This window comes from Mauremys mutica, chromosome 14 (genome assembly GCF_020497125.1).
Source record: "Mauremys mutica isolate MM-2020 ecotype Southern chromosome 14, ASM2049712v1, whole genome shotgun sequence".
NCBI lineage: Eukaryota > Metazoa > Chordata > Testudines > Geoemydidae > Mauremys > Mauremys mutica.
This window is the reverse complement of record NC_059085.1, coordinates 15,617,915-15,639,501: the sequence shown is the minus strand read 5'-3', so window position 1 is coordinate 15,639,501 and position 21,587 is coordinate 15,617,915. Positions and strand designations below refer to the sequence as shown.

General features: G+C 42.3%; 1 long non-coding RNA gene across 1 annotated transcript in view; it reads right to left on the bottom strand.

The window, feature by feature from the left end:
• Positions 1-19,650, bottom strand: part of LOC123349391 — a 45,482-nt gene extending 25,832 nt beyond the window's left edge. Inside the window, exon 1 of the long non-coding RNA XR_006573521.1 lies at positions 19,024-19,650. This is a non-coding gene — a long non-coding RNA (uncharacterized LOC123349391). The remainder of the gene's footprint in view (positions 1-19,023) is intronic.
• Positions 19,651-21,587: the final 1,937 nt, after the last annotated feature.

Here is a 21,587-nt window from a genome sequence, read left to right as displayed (position 1 = left end):
CTCCCTCCACCTCTTGAGCCCCTGCACAGTGGGCAGGCAAAATGCAGTCCTCATGCTCCCCTAGAACAAACACCAAACATCCTCTAGAGGTGCACAACACCTAAAAAGAGGCTGGGGAGGAGGATTTATGTCCCTTGCATTCCTTAGTACCAGCTATCAGAGCTGGTTGAGTGAGCAGGGGTCAGTATACTTAGACTCATATTATTTGCCTTTGCACTTTGGGTTTTTGCAAAGTGCCCCACATGAACCGCCCGTGGAGGCCAACTTGGAAGGGACAGCAAGAGCAGAATGCTGCTGCCCAGCCACTTAGGGTATTTCTGCACTGCAGTCACAGGGTAAGACTGCAGCTCAAGTAGACATACCCAAGCTAGCTTTAATCTTGCTATCTTGGGTCTGAGACCAGTGAAGCCACAGCAGCTTGCACAAGTTCATTTAAACACCCTCCCAGGGAATTCCTTATGGCAAGACCATCCTGGAGCCACAGACCCTAGGCAGCTGCTGAGTGACATTGACGTTCTGCCAGGTACTGAGGTCTCAAGAAACAAAATTTCCTTTTGGGAAACACCCTGTTTTTCTGGGGGCTTTCCAGTTCACAGGAAATTTTATATCATTTGGTTGAGTTCCAATTCGGAATATTATCAGATTTTGAAAACATGACATTTCCCGGTGAACAGGAAATCCGGTATTTTAGCCAGCTCTACCTGAGTGTGCTTTTCAACCCACATAAATGTGCTCAGATAAACACTGGGTACGTCTTACCTCGTATGTGGGCTGTGAACACCCAGTACAAAGGTTGGCTCTCACTACTTGGAACAACTGCATATTGTACAATTTGGCTGGCTCCCCTTAACACCATTCTTCTTCAGCTAGTTCAGAGTCTGCCATGGGCTCACGCAGAGCCTGCAGCCACATACAGCATGTGACCTTTCATCCCCACATGTGTTCTTAATGAGCTTCCCAAGCATCTAAAGGAACACAGCCTGCTTGGCAGCCTCAAGCCTCAGCCTCTCCTCTGTGGGTCAGGGATGCTGTATTTTGGCACATGTATGTGGACAGTCTAAGGAGGCATGTGGTACCAACGTGGCATTACAGTCACAGCAGAGTTTGCAGAGTTTACAGCCTGCTTCCCAAATTTGTTCCCTTCATTGCATACAGCGCGATGTGTGAGTCACCCATTAGCATTTGTGCTGTTAGTATAAACCGATAGCCTGACTTAGAAATGGTATGTCTATTTTTGGCATGTTTTGGTTTTTGAAAGAGGAGAATAAGTTACAGTCAGCTGTTTCATTTCCCTCTCCAACCTGCCTGCGTCCCCAGGCACCGAACCAAATTCACCAGGGATGTAGCTCTGGACTTTGATTTGGAACATAGCCTCACTCCTATTACACATCTCTGTGCACTCCCCCCCGCCGCCCCGGCCCCGCAATATAGTGGGGGCATTGCAGAAGCTTTGGCTCAGTTTTCGCTTGGGTTTCTGCAACTTCACCTAGTCACCAAGGCCTTCCAGGCCACTTTGGTGACTTAGCCTTCCACATAAGTCACAGTTCCACCCCTTCTGGGATACCCACATCCACAGGGCATATGTTCAGGCCTGTCAATACTTCTTCCTTCCCCCTCTACCAGGAAGGGATACCACATTCCTTTTTGCCTTTGACTCGAGGGGCCCTTTACAGCAGTGGTTCTCAACCAGGGGTCTGGAGGCCCTTGTGGGGGGCCACGAGCAGAATTCAGGTGGCCTGCCAAGCAGGACCAATGTTACACTCACTGAGGTCCAGGGCAGAAGCAGGAGGCCCTGAGCCCTGCCTCCTGGGGCTGAAGCCAAAGCCTGAGCCGCTTAGCTTTGTGGGGCCCCTGTGGCCCCGGGCAATTGCCCGGCTTGCTGCCTTCTAAAGCCAGCCCTGGCTTTTCTGTGCAGAAAAACAGTTGTTGGGGCACTGTTGGGCCGTGGATTTTTTATAGCATGTTTGGGAGGCTTAGAAAGAAAAAGGTTGAGACCCCTGCTCTACACCCTCTCCCTAGGGTCGTGCACAGTCCTCTTCATGCCCCCATAGTGCCTGAGGTAAACAATGGCAATGTGGCTGACTGAGTTTCTTTGGATATTATGCAGGGCTCAAATTTGATCACATTTTTTCCTTAGTTATTTTGCAGCTGTGAGAAGTGGGTGTACGACATGGCCACTTATATCTTCCTTCCTTTTGGCTGGAACACAACTCTCCTGCTGTCTGGGAAATGCTGCTGGAATCTAGCTATCAGTCCCCATTATCCACATGACATCTGAAGGGGTCACAAAATGATTCCACCAATAATTCACTGTTGATGATCCATATGCCTCTACGGGAATGCCCAACAAAAATAATAATAAATATGGAAATCAGACCAACTATTTGCCCCAGGGCATGAAAAACATACAGGAACTTCCATTTCAAGAGTAACTGTCAGAGGCTTCCAATATTGGTATAAACACCACCATAACTCATGGGGGGGTGGGGAGGAGAAAAGATAAAAATAACAGATTGTGGTGGGAAATATCTCTAGACCCACCATGTCCCCAAATGGTTAGCCTTTTACAAAAATATATTTCCACCCCTTTGCATTTCCTTGTTCTGACTGACAATAAAAGCAGAAGTGCCAAAATACCACAACAAATTCTGTTCTTGTGGCATTTCTAGCCTGATTAGAGTAGACAGGAAGTTCAGAAAAACTTATGAGAGATAATCAAGGACAACCAACTTTTGTAATATGATGTGGCCACAAAGAATATCAATCTCAGAAGCAAGAATACTTGCAAGCTTAGAACACTGAAATGTAAGTCTGGAAGGGACCTCAAGCATTCATCTACACCAGCCCCCTGCTCTGAGAGAGGACAAAGCATACCTAGACTGTCCCTGACAAGTGTTTGTTTAGCCAGTTCTTAAAAACCTCGAATGACAGGGATACCACAACCTCCCTTGGAAGCCTATTCCAGCACTTAGCCATCCTTCTAGTTAGGAAGATTTTCCCTCTCCCCCAATATCTCCCTTGCTGAAGATTAAGACATTTACTACTTGTTCTACCTTCAATGGACAGGAAGAACTGTCTCTGTTATAAAAGCTGTTAACATATTCAAAGACTTATCAGGTCTCCTCAGTTTTCTTTGCTCAAGACTAAACATGCCCAGGTTTTTAACCTTTCCTCATAGTTCACGTTTTCTAAACCTTTAATCGTTTTTGTTGCTCTCCTCTGGACTCTCTCTAATTTGTCCACATTTTTTGTAAAGTGTAGTGTCCAGAACTGGACACAGTACTCCAGCTGATGCCTCACCAGCACCAAGTAGAGCAGGATAATTACCTCCCAGGTCTTACATAAGACACTGCTGTTAATATACCCCAAAATTATATTAGCCTTTTTCGTAACTGAATCATCGTAATTGTTGAGTCATATTCAAATTTGTGATCCACTATAATCCTCAGGTCCTTTTCAGCAGTACTACTTCCTAGCCAGTTATGCCTGATTTTGCTACATTTAATTTTTCCTTCCTAAGTGCAGTTCTTTGCACTTGTCTTCATTAAATTTCATTTTGTTGATTTCAGACCAGTTTTCCAATTTGTATGGTCATTTTGAATTCTAATCCTTGTCACAGATCAGGGCAATTACATTTGTATTCCACCTCTATGGTTCAGCAAGGACACCCGCCTGAGGCTTCTTAGCCATCTCTCTCTTGGGAGGAGACCTGAATCTCTCTCCCTTTTGACTGGGGTATTCCCAGGCTGAAGAGTTCTCTGCCTTTTTTATTCCCCAACAAGGTAGACTGCCTCAACAGGCAAGTTCCTGCACTCTGTTTTCTCTTCGGAGATTATGAATAACTATGATTGCCCATAGTTTAACATTACCACACAACTTTTCTAAGCACATTTATTCTTAGGGTAGAAGTATTACAGAGAAAACACTAAAAACAGTAAGAGAACCTACATGCATGGTAATAAGTGAACAGCAGAGAGGCAAACAGAAGGAGTTTGCCTGGGATCCCTCTGAGTAGAGGTACGCTAAGTGCTGCAGTAGGGGGGACTGCGCTGGTGAGTATCTGAGTGTCTGTTGGGGGGGCAGTTTGGCAGTTTGACTGTGTGCTTGATTGTTTGATTGCTTGTTTGACCAGTTTGATCTGGGAGTGCTTTGTTCCAGCTGGGCCTGACTGTTATAAAAAGGCAGTCAGCTGCGAACCAGCTGAGCAGCGAACAGCAGAGCGGCAAACAGAAGGAGTTTGCCTGGGGAGAGCTCTTAGAAGGAAGAGACCATGGATGCTGAGCAATCCGCCGTTGTGACCTGCACAGGATGCGCCATGTTCATCTTCCTTCCACAGGATAGGAGCGACTTTGTCTGTACCAAGTGCAAGCTGATCTCCATCTTGGAAGAGAAGATTCAAGGTCTGGAGAAACGAATAACAACCCTGCGTTCCATAAAAGAAAATGAGGATTTCCTGGATAGACGTCAGGATCAGCTGCAGCGGGCACAACTTTCTGAAGATTCAGAGCAGACTACGCAGCGGGGACAGAAGGCCAGCGAGGATAAGTGGCGGCATGTGACTTCCAGAAGGGGAAAGAGTACCAGAAACATCCATGTACCAGAAACACAGATACAGGTGAGCAACCGTTTTCATGTTCTCTCCACAGGTATTAGTGCAGAGAGTGGAGTGGATGATGCACCTGAGGGAACAGAGCAGAAGGAGACTCCACTGATTGGAAGGCATGAGATGCACCTTCCTAGGGATGGGGGTTCCACGACCACCACTCCCAAGAGGAGGAGGAGGGTGGTGGTGGTCGGGGACTCTCTCCTCAGGGGGACTGAGTCATCTATCTGCCGCCCTGACCGGGAGAACCGAGAGGTGTGCTGCTTGCCAGGGGCTAGGATTCACGATGTGACGGAGAGACTGCGGAGACTCATCCAGCCCTCGGATCGCTACCCCTTCCTGCTTCTCCACGTGGGCACAAATGGTACTGCCAAGAATGACCTTGAGCGTATCACTGCAGACTACGTGGCTCTGGGAAGAAGGATAAAGGAGTTTGAGGCGCAAGTGGTGTTCTCATCTATCCTCCCTGTGGCAGGAAAAGGCCAGGGTAGAGACCGTCGAATCGTGGAAATCAACGAATGGCTACCCAGATGGTGTCGGAGAGAAGGGTTTGGATTCTTTGACAATGGGATGGTCTTCCAAGAAGAAGGATTGCTAGGCAGAGACGGGCTCCACCTCACGAAGAGAGGGAAGAGCATCTTTGCAAGCAGGCTGGCTAACCTAGTGAGGAGGGCTTTAAACTAGGTTCACCGGGGGAAGGAGACCAAAGCCCCGAGGTAAGTGGGGATGTGGGATATCGGGAGGAAGCACAAGCAGGAGATTACAAGAGGGGAGGACTCCTGTCTCAGACCAAGAAAGCGGGACAATCAGCGGGTTATCTTAAATGCCTATACACTAATGCAAGAAACCTGGGGAACAAGCAGGGAGAACTAGAAGTCCTGGCACAGTCAGGGAATTATGATGTAATTGGAATAACAGAGACTTGGTGGGATAACTCACATGATTGGAGTACTGTCATGGATGGATATAAACTGTTCAGGAAGGATAGGCAGGGCAGAAAAGGTGGGGGAGTTGCGTTGTACGTAAGAGAGCAGTATGACTGCTCAGAGCTCCAGTATGAAACTGCAGAAAAACCTGAGTGTCTCTGGATTAAATTTAGAAGTATGAACAACAAGGGTAATGTCGTGTTGGGAGTCTGCTACAGACCACCGGACCAGGGGGATGAGGTGGACGAGGCTTTCTTCCAGCAACTAACAGAAGTTGCTAGATCACAGGCCCTGGTTCTCATGGGTGACTTTAATCACCCTGATATCTGCTGGGAGAGCAATACAGCAGTGCACAGGCAATCCAGGAAGTTTCTGGAAAGTGTAGGGGACAATTTCCTGGTGCAAGTGCTGGAGGAACCAACTAGGAGAAAAGCTCTTCTTGACCTGCTGCTCACAAACAGGGAAGAAATAGTAGAGGAAGCAATAGTGGATGGGAACCTGGGGGGCAGTGACCATGAGATGGTCGAGTTCAGGATCCTGACACAAGGAAAAAGGGAAAGCAGTAGAACAGAGACCCTGGACTTCAGAAAATCAGACTTTGACTCCCTCAGGGAACTGATGGGCAAGGTCCCCTGGGAGAATAACATGACGGGGAAAGGAGTCGAGGAAAGCTGGCTGTATTTCAAAGAAACCTTATTGAGGTTGCAGGAACAAACCATCCCGATGTGTAGGAAGAGAAGTAAATATGGCAGGCGACCAGCTTGGCTTAACAGTGAAATCCTTGCTCGTCTTAAACACAAAAGAACAGCTTACAAGAAGTGGAAGATTGGACAAATAACCAGGGAGGAGTATAAAAGTATTGTTCAGGAATGCAGGTGTGAAATCAGGAAGGCCAAATCACACTTGGAGTTGCAGCTAGCCGGAGATGTTAGGAGTAACAAGAAGGGTTTCTTTAGGTATGTTAGCAACAGGAAGAAAGTCAAGGAAAGTGTGGGCCCCTTGCTGAATGAGGGAGGGAACCTAGTGACAGAGGATGTGGAGAAAGCTAGTGTACTCAATGCTTTTTTTGCCTCTGTCTTCACAGACAAGGTCAGCTCCCAGACAGCTGCACTCTGCAGCACGGTGGGAGGAGGTGACCAGCTCTCTGTGGAGAAAGAAGTAGTTCGGGGCTATTTAGGAAAGCTGGACGAGCACAAGTCTATGGGGCCAGATGCGCTGCATCCGAGGGTGCTAAAGGAGTTGGCCGATGAGATTGCAGAGCCATTGGCCATTATCTTTGAAAAATCATGGCGATCGGGGGAGGTCCCGGATGACTGGAAAAAAGCTAATGTAGTGCCCATCTTTAAAAAAGGGAAGAAGGAAGATCCAGGGAACTACAGGCCAGTCAGTCTCACCTCAGTCCCTGGAAAAATCATGGAACAGGTCCTCAAGGAATCAATCCTGAACCACTTAAAGGAGGGGAAGTGATCAGGAACAGTCAGCATGGATTCACCAAGGGCAAGTCATGCCTGACTAACCTAATTGCCTTCTATGACGAGATAACCGGCTCTGTGGATGAGGGGAAAGCAGTGGATGTACTATTTCTGGATTTTAGCAAAGCTTTTGATACAGTCTCCCACAGTATTCTTGCCAGCAAGTTAAAGAAGTCTGGGCTGGATGAATGGACGGTAAGGTGGATAGAAAACTGGCTAGATGGTCGGGCTCAACGGGTAGTGATCAATGGTTCCATGTCTAGATGGCAGCCGGTATCAAGTGGAGTGCCCCAAGGGTCGGTGCTGGGGCCGGTTTTGTTCAATATCTTCATTAACGATCTGGAGGATGGTGTGGACTGCACCCTTAGCAAGTTTGCAGATGACACTAAACTGGGAGGAGTTGTTGATACGCTGGAGGGTAGGGATAGGATACAGAGGGACCTAGACAAATTAGAGGATTGGGCCAAAAGAAATATGATGAGGTTCAACAAGGACAAGTGCAGAGTCCTGCACTTAGGACGGAAGAATCCCATGCACTGCTACAGACTAGGGACCGAATGGCTGGGTAGCAGTTCTGCAGAAAAGGACCTAGGGGTTACGGTGGACGAAAAGCTGAATATGAGTCAACAGTGTGCCCTTGTTGCCAAGAAGGCTAATGGCATTTTGGGTTGTATAAGTAGGGGCATTTCCAGCAGATCGAGGGATGTGATCATCCCCCTCCACTCAGCACTGGTGAGGCCTCATTTGGAGTACTGTGTCCAGTTTTGGGCCCCACACTACAAGAAGGATGTGGATAAATTGGAGAGAGTCCAGCGGAGGGCAACAAAAATGATTAGGGGGCTGGAGCACATGACTTATGAGGAGAGGCTGAGGGAACTGGGATTGTTTAGTCTGCAGAAGAGAAGAATGAGGGGGGATTTGATAGCTGCTTTCAACTACCTGAAAGGGGGTTCCAAAGAGGATGGATCTAGACTGTTCTCAGTGGTAGAAGATGATAGAACAAGGAGTAATGGTCTCAAGTTGCAGAGGGGGAGGTTTAGGTTGGATATTAGGAAAAACTTTTTCACTAGTAGGATGGTGAAGAACTGGAATGGGTTACCTAGGGAGGTAGTGGAATCTCCTTCCTTAGAGGTTTTTAAGGTCAGGCTTGACAAAGCCCTGGCTGGGATGATTTAGTTGGGTTTGGTCCTGCTTTGAGCAGGGGGTTGGACTAGATGACCTCCTGAGGTCCCTTCCAACCCTGAGATTCTATGATTCTATGATTCTATGAAGCTTATCATGATCACCCCTCACTCCAAGAAGGGTTCTGTCTGGTGATTAGTCCTTCAAACTGCACTCAGTGGTTTTACCTGTGGTCACACGTTCATCACAACTTCAGCTCAGAACCAGCACCCTCACAAGTCAGGTACTCATTTATACAGTTCATCTTTGACCTGCCCACATGTTACAGGTGATCAGACAAAAGGTTATCTCCACCAGGGCAAAGCTTCAAAGGCTGAATCCATATGTGAGATTGCAATCCCGTTCTCCCAAATGCTTCCTATGAATTCCACTTCACACATATTATCCTAACAGATCATTAATGTCTGCTACATTGTTCAACATAGTCTTTTGAATTCCCAGAGATTGCATTAATTCTGTCTTCCTCCCAAAGAAATTCAATGCAATCCCACAATAATACATAAATATTTGCATTTTTAATAAAATTAACTCCGAAAACAATTAAACTTAATTCAGTAGGGATATTGGAGTAAAATGCCATAACAGTCACAATCCTGTCCTTCAAAGTGCTAGCAACTCTTGCCAGGTTAGTGCCATCCACAACTTTTATCAGCATACTCTCCATTCCATTATTCAAGTCATTAATGAAAATATTGACTAGTACCAGACCCAGAACAGACCTCTGCAGGACCCCCAATAGATACATCCCCACAGTTTGACATTGAACTGTTGATAACTACTCTGAGTATGGTCTTTCAACCAGTTGTGCACCAATCTTATAGTAATTTTATGTAACCAATTCCTTTAGTTTGCTTATGAGGTCATGTGGGACTGTGTCAAAACCAAGATATATCATATTTAGAACTTCTCCCCATAGACTATGCCAGTAACCCTGTCAAAGATTATTTGTTCTTGACCAATCCATGACCCTTATAACCCTATTCATCTCTAGGTGCCCACAAATTGATTGTTTATTAAATTTATTCCAATATCTTTCCAGGTATCAAAGTTAGGCTGGTTGGTCTATAATTCCCCAATTTGAAGGTACCTGATCTTTTTCAAACCATTTAGGCTCACCCCATTGTTAAAAGATCTATTTTATGAAATATACAGCAAACCAGTTCCAGTTGGGCACTGTGGTCTCACGCTTCTGAGCGATAAAACCATTTCAATGAGGTGCTTCCCTTTGTGTATTTGTGCATACCAAGATCCTTTGAAAAGTCATATCTGGCAGTAAAAGGTGGGGGTGGTGGTGAGCGGATACATTTGTAATAAAAAGAAGTCATCCAAGAAAATTGTTGTTACTAACTCACACCAGTAGCCCCAGCTGAACTGTTTATGCAAGATGAGTACGAAGCCCAAGTTTTCCCCCTTTTAACTTCTGAGAGGCAGGCAGGCAGCCTGAGGCAGGCCCATGTCTATGTGAGAATGCCACCGGGGAGCTGAAGCACTTCAGACTTATCAATAAAGGAGAACATTTCACAAAGAACCTTGCACTTTAATTACTGGCAATTAGAAAATCCTGGTTTGGGGTGTTTACAGCTCAAAAATGTTAATGAGTGCCAATTGTGTCAGAACATTTGACGAAGCTCTTTAAGCCCAGCTTGCAAAACTTTAAACATTCACTACAACCTATGATCAGAGTGTCTTGGGGGGTTTTCAAGATGACTCGCGCAAGTCAAAAGTGCTTTAGCAGTCTCTACACAGTTCCCTGTGGACTAGAGTTTGCATCACAATCATGCGCACCCGACATGTTTGGCCAGAGACATTCCTAACTGGCAGTTTTATGGAAGACTGGATAGCATCTTAGTAATACTGGAGGTCATTATCTGAATGATAACATGGAATTCCACAGCTGGGGATAAAATGAATAACTCTGGTACGATAGTTGGGGGATAAGTGCATAGGAAATGGAAAAAAAGGTTATTCTGTGTGGGTTGGTTACCTTTTAACATATGTCATAGCTGTGTTGATAACGGTCTCAGTAAATTAAAGACTAAAAGGAAACAGCACAGGTAAGGAATTATTTTAGAGTAAAATTAGCATGAAAAATACAAGAACAAAAATTAATTCTGGGGCCTAACAGATGATACATTCCATCACAGATATAATGCTGATGATGAACAGTCGCACACAAGTCTCCATGTGTCATAAAACATAAGCAATAGAATCAAGACAAAGAATTGAAAAGACAAATGACAAAGCTCTGTGCATCATTAATGAATTATGAGGATAGAAAGGCAGACGATAACTCTCCATGCATATAATAATGACAACTTTGACTGGTGGTGCTTCTCCATGCCTGAGTGTTTAATAAGATGTGTTGGAATTAAAAATTTAAAAATCAAGTCTATGTGCTTCATAAAATATGAGGGGAGAAGTAACTCCTGCCAAAGTTAAGTTGTCAGCATTGCACATATGATTAAAGAGTGAGATGTAACTCTCGATGCAAATGCACTTCAGTGAAGTATGGCAGCATTCTAATACTAGTACCAAAACAAGTAGTACAATCAGTAGCTTCACATTTTGTTAACTTAAGGAAGAGTTCTGATCCCTATCAAAAGACCTAGGGAGCCAGCATTAAATTTTATGCATCCTTGTATCTGCTATCCTTTTTGCCAGCTACTTTATTTCATGATAGGTCTTCAGATCTGAAGACCTGACATAACAGTCAGTCATCCAGTAGGACTTCTTTCATATAAGCAACAAGTGCGTTAGAAAGAAGATCTAAGAGAGGTCATCTTCCACGCCTGCTTAGAGCACTGTCAGTTGTTCAAGAATTGAACTTAACTTGTTTTTTGTGCATAGAGCATGTAGAGGTTTGTGTGATCCTTTCAATAAAAACTTATGCTCCTCAAATTGAAGAGATAGCAGCAATGAGAACTTTTTCTTCCTTCACTACCACCGGTGGCATCTTTATGCTGAGATATCAACTCCACTGGATTCTAAATTAATGCTGCCAAATTCTTTGCACCTACATCTGGAGCTACGATTGAATTTCAGTCCTCATCTCAGTTTAATGATTTATCCCCCGTCTTCCCCAGAAATCTCAAATCGGTGTTTGGTCTGGTTAAAGTGCTGAAGCTCAGTCTGCTTTCCCCTCCCCATTAAATGTGGCAAGGGAACTCAGCTCTTTTGTTAACCTAATGTCACAAAAAGAACAGGAGTACTTGTGGCACCTTAGAGACAGAGTTCTATAAAATCCCCATTCCTTTGGAGCAATTCCTTGTCATGCACATAGCTGAGAGCATGGTCTCTTCAGAGATTGCCAGTACTTGCTTTGACATGCCCATATCCATATCGCAGAGAAAGAGTGGGCTATGACCACTTATAACCCTGCTATATATTGCTACATTTTAGGTTAAATAATGTTAAATCCAACAGCCACAAAGCAGGAATTGGAGATCTCAGCCCTGCAACCCTTATATAATGCTGCAGTGCATGCACATGGCATGATTCTGATCTCATTTACACAGGTGTAACTGCATCTACCTAAATGGAATCATTCCTGATTTACACCAGGAAAACAGTATGCCTGCAATCCCTGGTCAAGTCTGGTTTAGAATATGGAGTAGCTAAGGGTTATTGAAAGCTAGTGGCTAAAGTCAAGATAATTCTAACTAGTAGTTACAAAAACATGGGAGTTGTTAGTTCCCTGGGTATTTTTATGACTAAGAAAAGTGTTTAGCTTTACCAAATATGGGCAGTTAGACATCAACATTCACGTGTTTTTGTCTTAATCGTTTCTTGATCCTGTCGCATTATTGCTGGATATTTTCAAAAACAATGGACTTGTTTTTTCTTTGTTATCTTTATGAGTCACTCCAAAATGTGGGCTTTTCAAAACCTACTCTGTCTCATTTATGTATATACATAGCAGGGGTCACTTCCTAACATTCCTTCCACTGCCACTTCTTATTACTATAATTTCCATGTCTTGTTCTTTTAACTGTTTAGAGTGCAGGAAAGCACAAGATGTAATTTACAGTAAAAATACAATAGTCCCTGTTTTGTAAACATTACATACATGGAGAAGGAGGTAAGTGTAACACCAGGGTTCACGCAGGCTGCTTTGCAGCACGGCAGCAATGCAAAGCAGCCATAAACCCGATTTAATTGGCCAGGTAAGATGAGTTTACGATTGTTTTCCATCACTGGGCTGAATAAAGCTGACGAAATGTACCGGTGCTTCTGGGCCTGAATCCGAATATAAAGAGTCATCCTGAAGATCAAAGACACTGTTGACAGCCATTAGCATGGCATGAGCCTCCAACCTTTGAGGAGACTCAGCATCCAGGTGTCCAGATGCTTCTCCAAAGCTCATTTGAACTTAGCTTTTGAAAACTGGGAAGGATACCTTCCCTGGAAGCAGAAATTGCCAGATAATTTGCAAGATGGAAACAACCTGGGTTTGGTTAGTATTCTGAATAAGGTGGTGTTGGGGGGTGGGTCTTGGTTTGCCAGTCCATCGGCAATCTTCAGTGGACTGCCTTTGATTTAATCCACCAGCGAATTTACCCCCATGTCCTGGGTTTCAGTATAGTAGATCCACGAAGTTGGATCTCTGGTGCTGGGTTTAACCCTCAATTTCTAAGAAAAAAATAAATTGCTGGCAGAATTCTTTTATATTATGACAATGGCAACAATTTAAAATGCTGTATAAAATGGAGGGATGGAGATGGAGATCCCAGGTGCTAACATGAACAACAGTAGCAACAAGGTGCATTTACACAGTGGTAATACTATGAAAAGTGACTGCAAATGTGATTTATGGGACTTTATGACCCACTTGTGAATTTTCTTGTGTACAGCAAGTGGAAGGAGCAACTAGCATGGCCAATGGTGGTCTAAATCCCAAGAGGGTTTGTCCCAAGCTCTAATCCCCTGCACATCTATTTGTATCCAGGAGGAGTGTGCAGGTTTGGGGGACACCCTTTTAAAAGAAATTAACTCTATCCATCACACTACCCCTCTTGCTGCTGAGATATTCTGTTGACAGTGGCACTACACAAGTACCTCAGGCCACCTCTTGTCTGTTACAGCTCTTCAGGGTCCCTAGCCTAGCTAATGTGCTTTAAGGCGCCATTTAGCCTTTACTATACAGTATCTCCATGTCGTCTCGATCAAGTCTCCTCAGATTACAAGTCAAAGGATGGGTTTTTTTCAAGCTGCTAGTTCTGCAGACTCAGCCTGGGATCTGAAAGTCAAAGTGTGATCCTTCTGGCTCATGCATCACTACCAGTCATGAAGATCTGGCATATGAAATTCAGCTACTAATGATGTTGATTAAATGCCAGATGGAACAGAAAGGGAGCTCACTTCACTTGCCCATAATTGTGGCATCTCTGCATCATTGCAGTTGGTTAAATAAGCAGATGTGACTCAGATGTGTGGAGCGCAGTACTATTGGGTATTAGCCCCTTTCCTGACCAGAATGGCATTTTCAAATAAGTCACTTGCACCCTGCAAACTAGGAGCACGGGGGAGCGGAGCTAAGAACAACAAGTAGCTTTTATATTGTAAATAATCTCATAATTGGAAGAAATTAAAAGGCTTCAGTACAAGGGTCCTCCCCTGCTCCCCAGTGAAGCAAATGGTAAAACTCATGTAGACAGCAATGACAATAAGACCCTACCCACCCAAACAACTGGGAGCAAAACTCCACCCAGTTATTTCACCACAGTTTAACACTTTATCACCAATTCCTGATCAAAACAAAAGTGGTTTGTCTGTCTATCTTGGAGTGCTAATAATTCTTCAATATGCAATAATGGGGCAGGAAAGGCAGACACTATAGAACTGACCATAATGGCAAGGTGAGCCATACAGGTAATCCTATAGAGAAGACTTAGCAAACATCCACTTTCTTTATCTTGTTATAAAAGAGAGAGAGAGAGAGGAAACAGGTAAGATTTTTGGCCTGGAGGAGATTGTAGAGATAGCTGAGTCACTAGGTGGTATGGAGGGAGCCACTGCAGATATTTCAGAGTATTGTGTCTCTTCTAAAAATATGGTGTCACATAACTAAGAGCAGGATCCTGTAAGCTACCTCACAATTCCTATTGAACCCCATGATGAGAGTCATGAGGAAAGATTTTAAAAATTTATTAAATTTAATGTTTAAAATTAAATATACACAAGTTAAAAGGAAAGGTACTGTACATCTGGGGTCAGGCTTGAGTTATGAGGGATTACAGGTATCGGTTGCAAGGATGAAGAGATACATACATATTACATAACCAGCATAGATACCCAGATTGGGGTGCAAGAGTTTTAAAGTGTCAGTGGATAAGTGGGCTTGGGTACACCACCCATGTTCTCCCCTTTCCACGTCTTGCCATTATCCAGAGTTTTATTCCAGAAATGTATTGATATCGGACAAGCTGACTTGGGCAGCCTGGATTTACCATACATTGGAAGCGAAATGCAGGGTGAAGGCAATAAACATGACATCTAGAGGCAGTATCTCAAGAGAGAAAAAACTAACAAAGAAGCTCTGAAAGAAGGAAACAAGTGTAACCATGATTACATGGAAACGGCTTTTTAAAAATCTCCACCCCAATAGAATGACAAAGCCTGTAAATTATATGCTGTGTAAATGATTTAACAGCTGGGGTGAGCACTAGTCGCATGGCAGTCAAGTCAAGATTCAGTTCCTAGACCACTGCGTCACTTAGATAAGTCACTTAACAGTTCCATGCTTCAGTTTCCTCATCTGAGAATAATATGTAACTTACCCACAGGGGTGTTGTAAGGGTTAATAATTTACATGTGTACAGAATTTTGTGCTCCTGGGATGAAAGGTGCTATGTTAGTATTGTGACCCTATGACCCCCTTGATGCCAACTGGCAAAGGGTTCACTGCTCTGTAACAGCAGCTCCATTCAGGCCTGACAAACTCATTACACCTAACACTTTGCTGTCCAGCATTTATCTATAAAGACTGTCCCATGAGATTTTCAATGAAAGTCAGGATCATGGGATTATCATTATTGTAAATGTATGTACGGATTATAGTTAAAAAGTTGTGTCTATATAATCTACATCATGAAAATATGTCTTTATAGTTTGTATCAAGGGGTTACTCCCCAGCAGAGGCAAAGAACTGGTTTTGCCAGACAAAGGGATGGATATTCACATCTGCCTAGGTTCATATGTAGATTTAGTACTGCAAGACAAACACAATGGGAGCTACATTTACATTTCAAGTCAACAGGAGGATGTGAAGACAACTTGGAGCCAGCACAGTGGAGAACAAACAAGGGGCCATCCTCACTCTGGCATCATACCCATGAGTTTTGGGAAACAAGGAAAAGCAAAAAGCCTTTTTGGTATCTGTTTACTGAGGAAACCCCTTGCAAGGTGTGGGGATACTCATGAAAACTTGGACCAAAACCCAACAGCTGTGTCAAAGACTGAACCCTTGGGAGAAAAACGACTTTATAAAATAGGAAAGATAACCATTAATACGTGTAGACCTGGGATTGTAGTTTATATTTTGTTTTATATCATAACCAGCTCTCATTATCCATTCTAGGTTTCTCTTAAATCTTAACCTTTGTTAATAAATGTATTATATAAATAAATTGTTCTCACTATAAATATATTTGGTGATGTGCTGTTATAAAGGACCTGATCCTGAATTGTACCACTCAGGCTGTGTGTACACTGTGTCTCTGGGGACACCTTATCTAGTAATTACTGTGTTCAGTGGCAGTGGCTGCTTACCTGTAGATACCTGTCCTGGATATACCTATAGTGGATATACTCCCTGTATCGAAATGTAATTTTTTTTAAAAAGGGTATTTTTCAAATTGGGAAGCAGGGATTATTTTATTATTGGCTGAAATCATGGCGGATTAGCTCCCTTTTTGGCACTGGGTATTTAAGACAAGCTGGGTGTCTGTCTCATATTTAGGGCCTGATCCGACACCCAGGGAAGTCAATAGGAGGCTTGCCATTGACTTCAGTGAGCATTCAAGTTGAGCCCTTGAGATGAATAACCCTAGCAGTGCACGGTCTTATTTTTGTCTGTACATTGGGTTAGTAATTCATACATCCAGCTCTTTCCGTTTTCTGCCCTTCAAATACATTTTTTATCATCACCCCTTCCCCATATGAATACTATGATGCACCAAGACTGGTTTCTTCAAAGACAACTTTTAATGCATAGCACACCAACCAACACACTGAACATTAGTTACTCCCCATGTAAACATTATAGTAGGCAAAGTTAAGAAACAGAAAAGGAAGCTTACTAGATTTAGACAAACCAATGTTGCTATATCAACGGAATAGGCTGGATGTTTTCACTACTGCTTTTTTATCTATCATTGGGCAGTGCACAGAGAAAATATCCATCACTTGTTTTACTCTTAACAGAAAACATGGATTGATCTGGTCATGATCACACTTGCCCAACCAACTCCTTTTGCCCCGCTATTCAATTTTTCTCTAGCAACAAGAAAGCAAGACGAAAGACAGACATCTAGGCAAAGTAAATCTTCATTTAGGTTCCTAGCAAAACCCTTAGATATTTTATTCTTTGGAGCAGAAAAATTGGTGTAATCCAGATCTCCCACAGGCTTAAAATCAGAAAACAATTCAGTTTGGATCAGTGGATTTAAGTGGTGAACAAGGCTAGACTCAGGCCCACTAACTGGAAAACATGTAAGTACTGTAAGGCTGATCAAGTTCCCTTTGGAAGCAGTTTAGCCATTTATTTGCCCTGTATTAATAATAGTCAAGTATGAAAGAAATTAACAGCTCATAAAAAGCACAGGAAGGGCAATAAAAATGTTGAAAGACAAAACACTGGAATTTAATCTTTTTATAGACACAGTCTCATTGGCCATTTAAATGCTGCCTTTATTCAACTGTTCCTGTTAACAACTAACACAAGGCATATGAAGAAATGCAGGCGGTGCCACTAGTTCACATTTTCCTTCTAATGGATGGTTTCTTTTGAACTCAATACCACTGAAGGCTGCTAGGCTTAACCAGCTACTCCCCTTTGGGATTCCCATTGCTTCCCTGTAGCTCTCCCCTTTACTGGCTTTCAAAGGTCATAGTTCTATCACAAAGCCTGCCTCATAGAACTAAAACCTATAATGAGACAGGTCTTGCTCATGCTGCCTTATTGATTGAGTTAAAAGAAAACATGCTGAATGTTATCGCTAATTATGCAGAAAAGAAAGTCACTAAATTAAGAGACCAATTTTTCAATTTCATTCACAAATTGGGTAATTGCATAGAAATGATGACCTATTCCAGTCTCTTCTAGTCCAGTCCCCTGCACTGAGGCAGGGCTACGTATGTTCAAACAGGGAGTCTCCTGTGCGTATACAATTACTATAGTTGCTTGCACAATCTTAGTACTTCTGCACACAAATTAGACATGCAATTGCACATGCCTAATTTTGAAAGTAACCCACATTGCCTGAAATGTAAGGACTCAGAATAACTGACAGGAAGACCCCATAGAAATTAATTTTAAATTTAATTTAAAAATAAATCCATGCAGAACTCTAAACACCCTGACAATAGCTAGCCTTGCCATAACCGGGAGTGTTAATACTAATACACAAATACATTAAGTCTGTCAGGCAAGCAGCCTTAAATAATCAAACTGATGTAACAATTTACTTAAGCCAGCTGATTAAAGAAAGAAAAAAAAAAAGAAAAAGTGGAAAAGCCTCTCACCCCAAGATCATGCCCAGGAACCCTGTTAAGACAATTCTCAATTTTTAGTTTTAACAGCTGGTTGAATTACTATGTGAAAAGTTGGTAATGTAAAGCAGGAGCACTTTGTAACTGTCTCCAGGATTTATTGCTATCTTGAATACCCACTCTTGCTAATCTCTTTTTCCCAGGGAAATTATTTTTATATGAAATAAGCTAGAATTTACTTCCTGGATATAGATAAAGATGGCAACTACAGCTGGTTGAATGTTGTTCAAAAATAGTTTAATAAATACACTTTCCATCAGCTACTGAATAAGTGATTTGCAAATAAAACTTTCCCACTGTTAAATCATTTCTGTGGCTAGGAAATAAGCTATTCCTGAATTTGCCAACATTTGGTAATTTTTCCCCACTATTCAATCACTTGTAAAATCTGGCCTTCACTGTTAAACACCACCTCTGCCTTATTTTGACTTATTATCCAATTTTCCTTAGCTCTGTTAAATTGTAAAGTGTTTAACTTGCTAGCTTTTGTAAGCTTACGGGTTTGAGTATGTTTGTTTGTTGAGGGAGAAATAATGGAAATAGGTTTCTCTGTGTAGTGGGGAGAATTTAGCAACAATAAATGACTATACATCAAGTAAGACAACAAGCCAATTAATAAAAACCACCCATACCAAAACACCCTTTAAATAATCAGAAATTTTAAAAATCAAAACCGCAAATCCTACCCGAAGCAGAGTTTTTGCCACATCAAAGGGAAGTGCCAGAGACTCTGTGCCCCCCACTGGGTCTTCACTTTTGCTATTGATTTTATGTGGAAGGTGCTCAGAGACTAGTAATTGAGCAGTAGGCTAAATCCCTTAGATAAGAAGTGTCTTAAATTAAGAATTTCTGGTTAAATGGGAGTTTTATTTTGAGTTAAATTATATTCAAAGAAGAAAATGATTGGGAACAAATTAAATGGCCTTCAAACAAACACCTTCCCCAGCACAAACTGTTTGAAACAGAGCAATGGAACCTTAATGTTACAATATTTGCTTAAGGTTGGTTATACCATAGCCATAAATAAATATAATTGATTAGCAAGTCAGGTTACAGTCTTTAAGTTACTCACCAACTTCCATTCCATCTTCTGGATGAGAGTGGTAGCAGTTGAAGCATTCTCAGCTTTGACTCAACAGAACATTGCTACAAACATTTGAGTCTCAACCAGAGCAAGGGCACATATTGTCATTTGTCCTTAGAAGGGCTGAACTGTTGCAGGTGTGACCTGTTTAGAACTTTTGTTAACATTCATTCCTGAATGACTGTTTGTGGTGGTGGACAAAATCTGTTGCTATTTAAGGATCCAGCATGTAAAGTAAGTTTGTGCTCATGAGAGAGAGGCAAAGACTCCTGCTGATTTAATTTGCTATGGATTGGAGTTCTAATCCTGGTTTCATTGTCTTCAGCAAATGACCTCGCTGTTGTATGCCTCAGTTTCACTATTTGTAAAAGGAGGATTATATTGCTGATATCTTGCACAGGATTCTTGAGATGATTATTTAGTGTGCTTTCATAGTATTGGCACCCAAATATTAATATATAAACGCTGGGCAAACCTGTGCAAATTTCTTTTAGAACAAGCAGACTTTTACCTGGATGTGAACTCTGTAAAGAAAAGAATAGAATCCAATGACAACAGGCTCCAGGTCTTTCCCCTTTCACAAAGAGCAGGACAACAGGGACCTCTTTGCTTTAAGAAAAGTACATTCTCATCTCTGAATCTAGCCTAATTAAAAGTCATTTGCATTCAGCCTATATGCTAGTGGTCAGAGGGAATCACTTTCCCCATCAAAGATTGTGCACTTTAAATCCTTTGCTATTTCAACCACTCTGCATTTGATTTTAATTAACATTCTGTCATGAATTATAAAAGACCAGATCTCCACAGTCATTAATTAAAGCCCCTTGGTGTCTGCATACTAACATTATAATGACGAGTGAGATGGACAGTGCCTATCAGCAAGCAGCTCTGCAGAGACAGCAAAGCAAGCAGAACTATTATTCTGACATGCTCAGGACTGTGCTTTCCAATTGTTACCGAAAAGACATCTCCCAAGAATACAAACACACCCACGATGGGGAATAGTGACACTCTGGAATGGCACATGGCGGGAAATACCAGGCACATATTCAGACTAAATAAATAGGTCACTCAGTGATCTACTCCTCAGGGTGAACCTAAGAAATTACAAAAAGCAAAGTAACCAAGGCCCACATTATGCGATTGCTTATCTGATCCTCAAAGCACTTATTGCTAAGTTGAATGCTCACTACTGTGAGTAGCCATCATCTTAATAGAAGTACAATTGCAATGTGGCTTGCTAGCTAAGGGTTAGATTCTTCCACTCTTACTCATATTTAGGCATGGCAGAATTAGATTTATTTTTAATCATTTTAACAGGCAATAGCAATGTTTATTTCTAAGCATTTTTATCTATTTAAAATGGTCACACTTATGCAAAATTGTGGATCTTAAGCATTTTTAAATTTTCTTTATTTAAATTTTCCCAGTTGTGGGACATTTTGGAAGAGGTCCAACAGTGGGGAGGTCAGGCAATACTTGTTTCATGATGGTAGATGTTGAGATTCAAAAAGTTAAACTTTACAACCATTAACACACACATTGTAACATCCCCTGTCAAAATGCACAAAGTAAATATCCTTAAATCAAATGCCAATAAGGTCTCAAGCAACGTTTTTCTTACATTGCCTATCTGTAGCTTTCATCAGGACTTTTTCCATCAGTTTGTGTGCGTATGGTGAAATCAACATTTACTGATAAAAAAAACAACCAAACTAATATTTCCAAGCCTACGCCATTGAGTAGTACCTTACTCTGCAAGTAGCCCCATTAACATCCAGGGGATTACTCGCAGAGAAAGACACAACTCAACATCATTAGAGATGGTAGAATCTGCCCCTAATACTATTTATGATCATGCTGTGTTACCCAGGCTTAGGGAAATCTAGTAACATCAGGACTACATTCTTCTGTCAGGCCATATGAGGTGCTGTATTTCTTTTCAAGGCAATTGAATTTGTCTTAACATAGAATCTGATTTTAAGGACAGGTGCAATCAGCCAATAGTTTCTTTGCCCAGGTTAGGAAGCAGGACTGCTTCACAAAGTGTTTCTTAACATGAGTAAAGGACACAGAATCTGGCCTTCAGGTTTCTACATATTGTTTTCTTATGTTGAATCCAAGGAGGCTTTGTGCACTAGTCAGCAGTAATCTCAGTGGTAAGGGATTGTCTGATCAGGTCTTTAAAAGTAACAGAGCTAGATCACAGAGGAAAATGGTAATATAAATTGCAGGTGCTAATTCCCATCACAAACTTATCTGAATATAAACAGTACAAATCTATTCAAATGTTCTTTTTATTTGGGTTCCCATTCAACACCAGTTCAGGGCTCAATCAGTAATCCAGGAACACAGCAAATCCAGAAGACAAAAGAATAAAAAAATAAGCTTGTCCCGTTTACTAGATGAGGTTTGCCCTCACCCTGTATTAACTGAGTGCTCTGCATTAAATACTTTATTCTGTCACTTTTTCTGGGAGAAGTCTGAGAGGATTCCTGACCACTTTCAAGGAATGGAAGTGTGTTCAAACAGTGGTTCATGTGTATGCTACT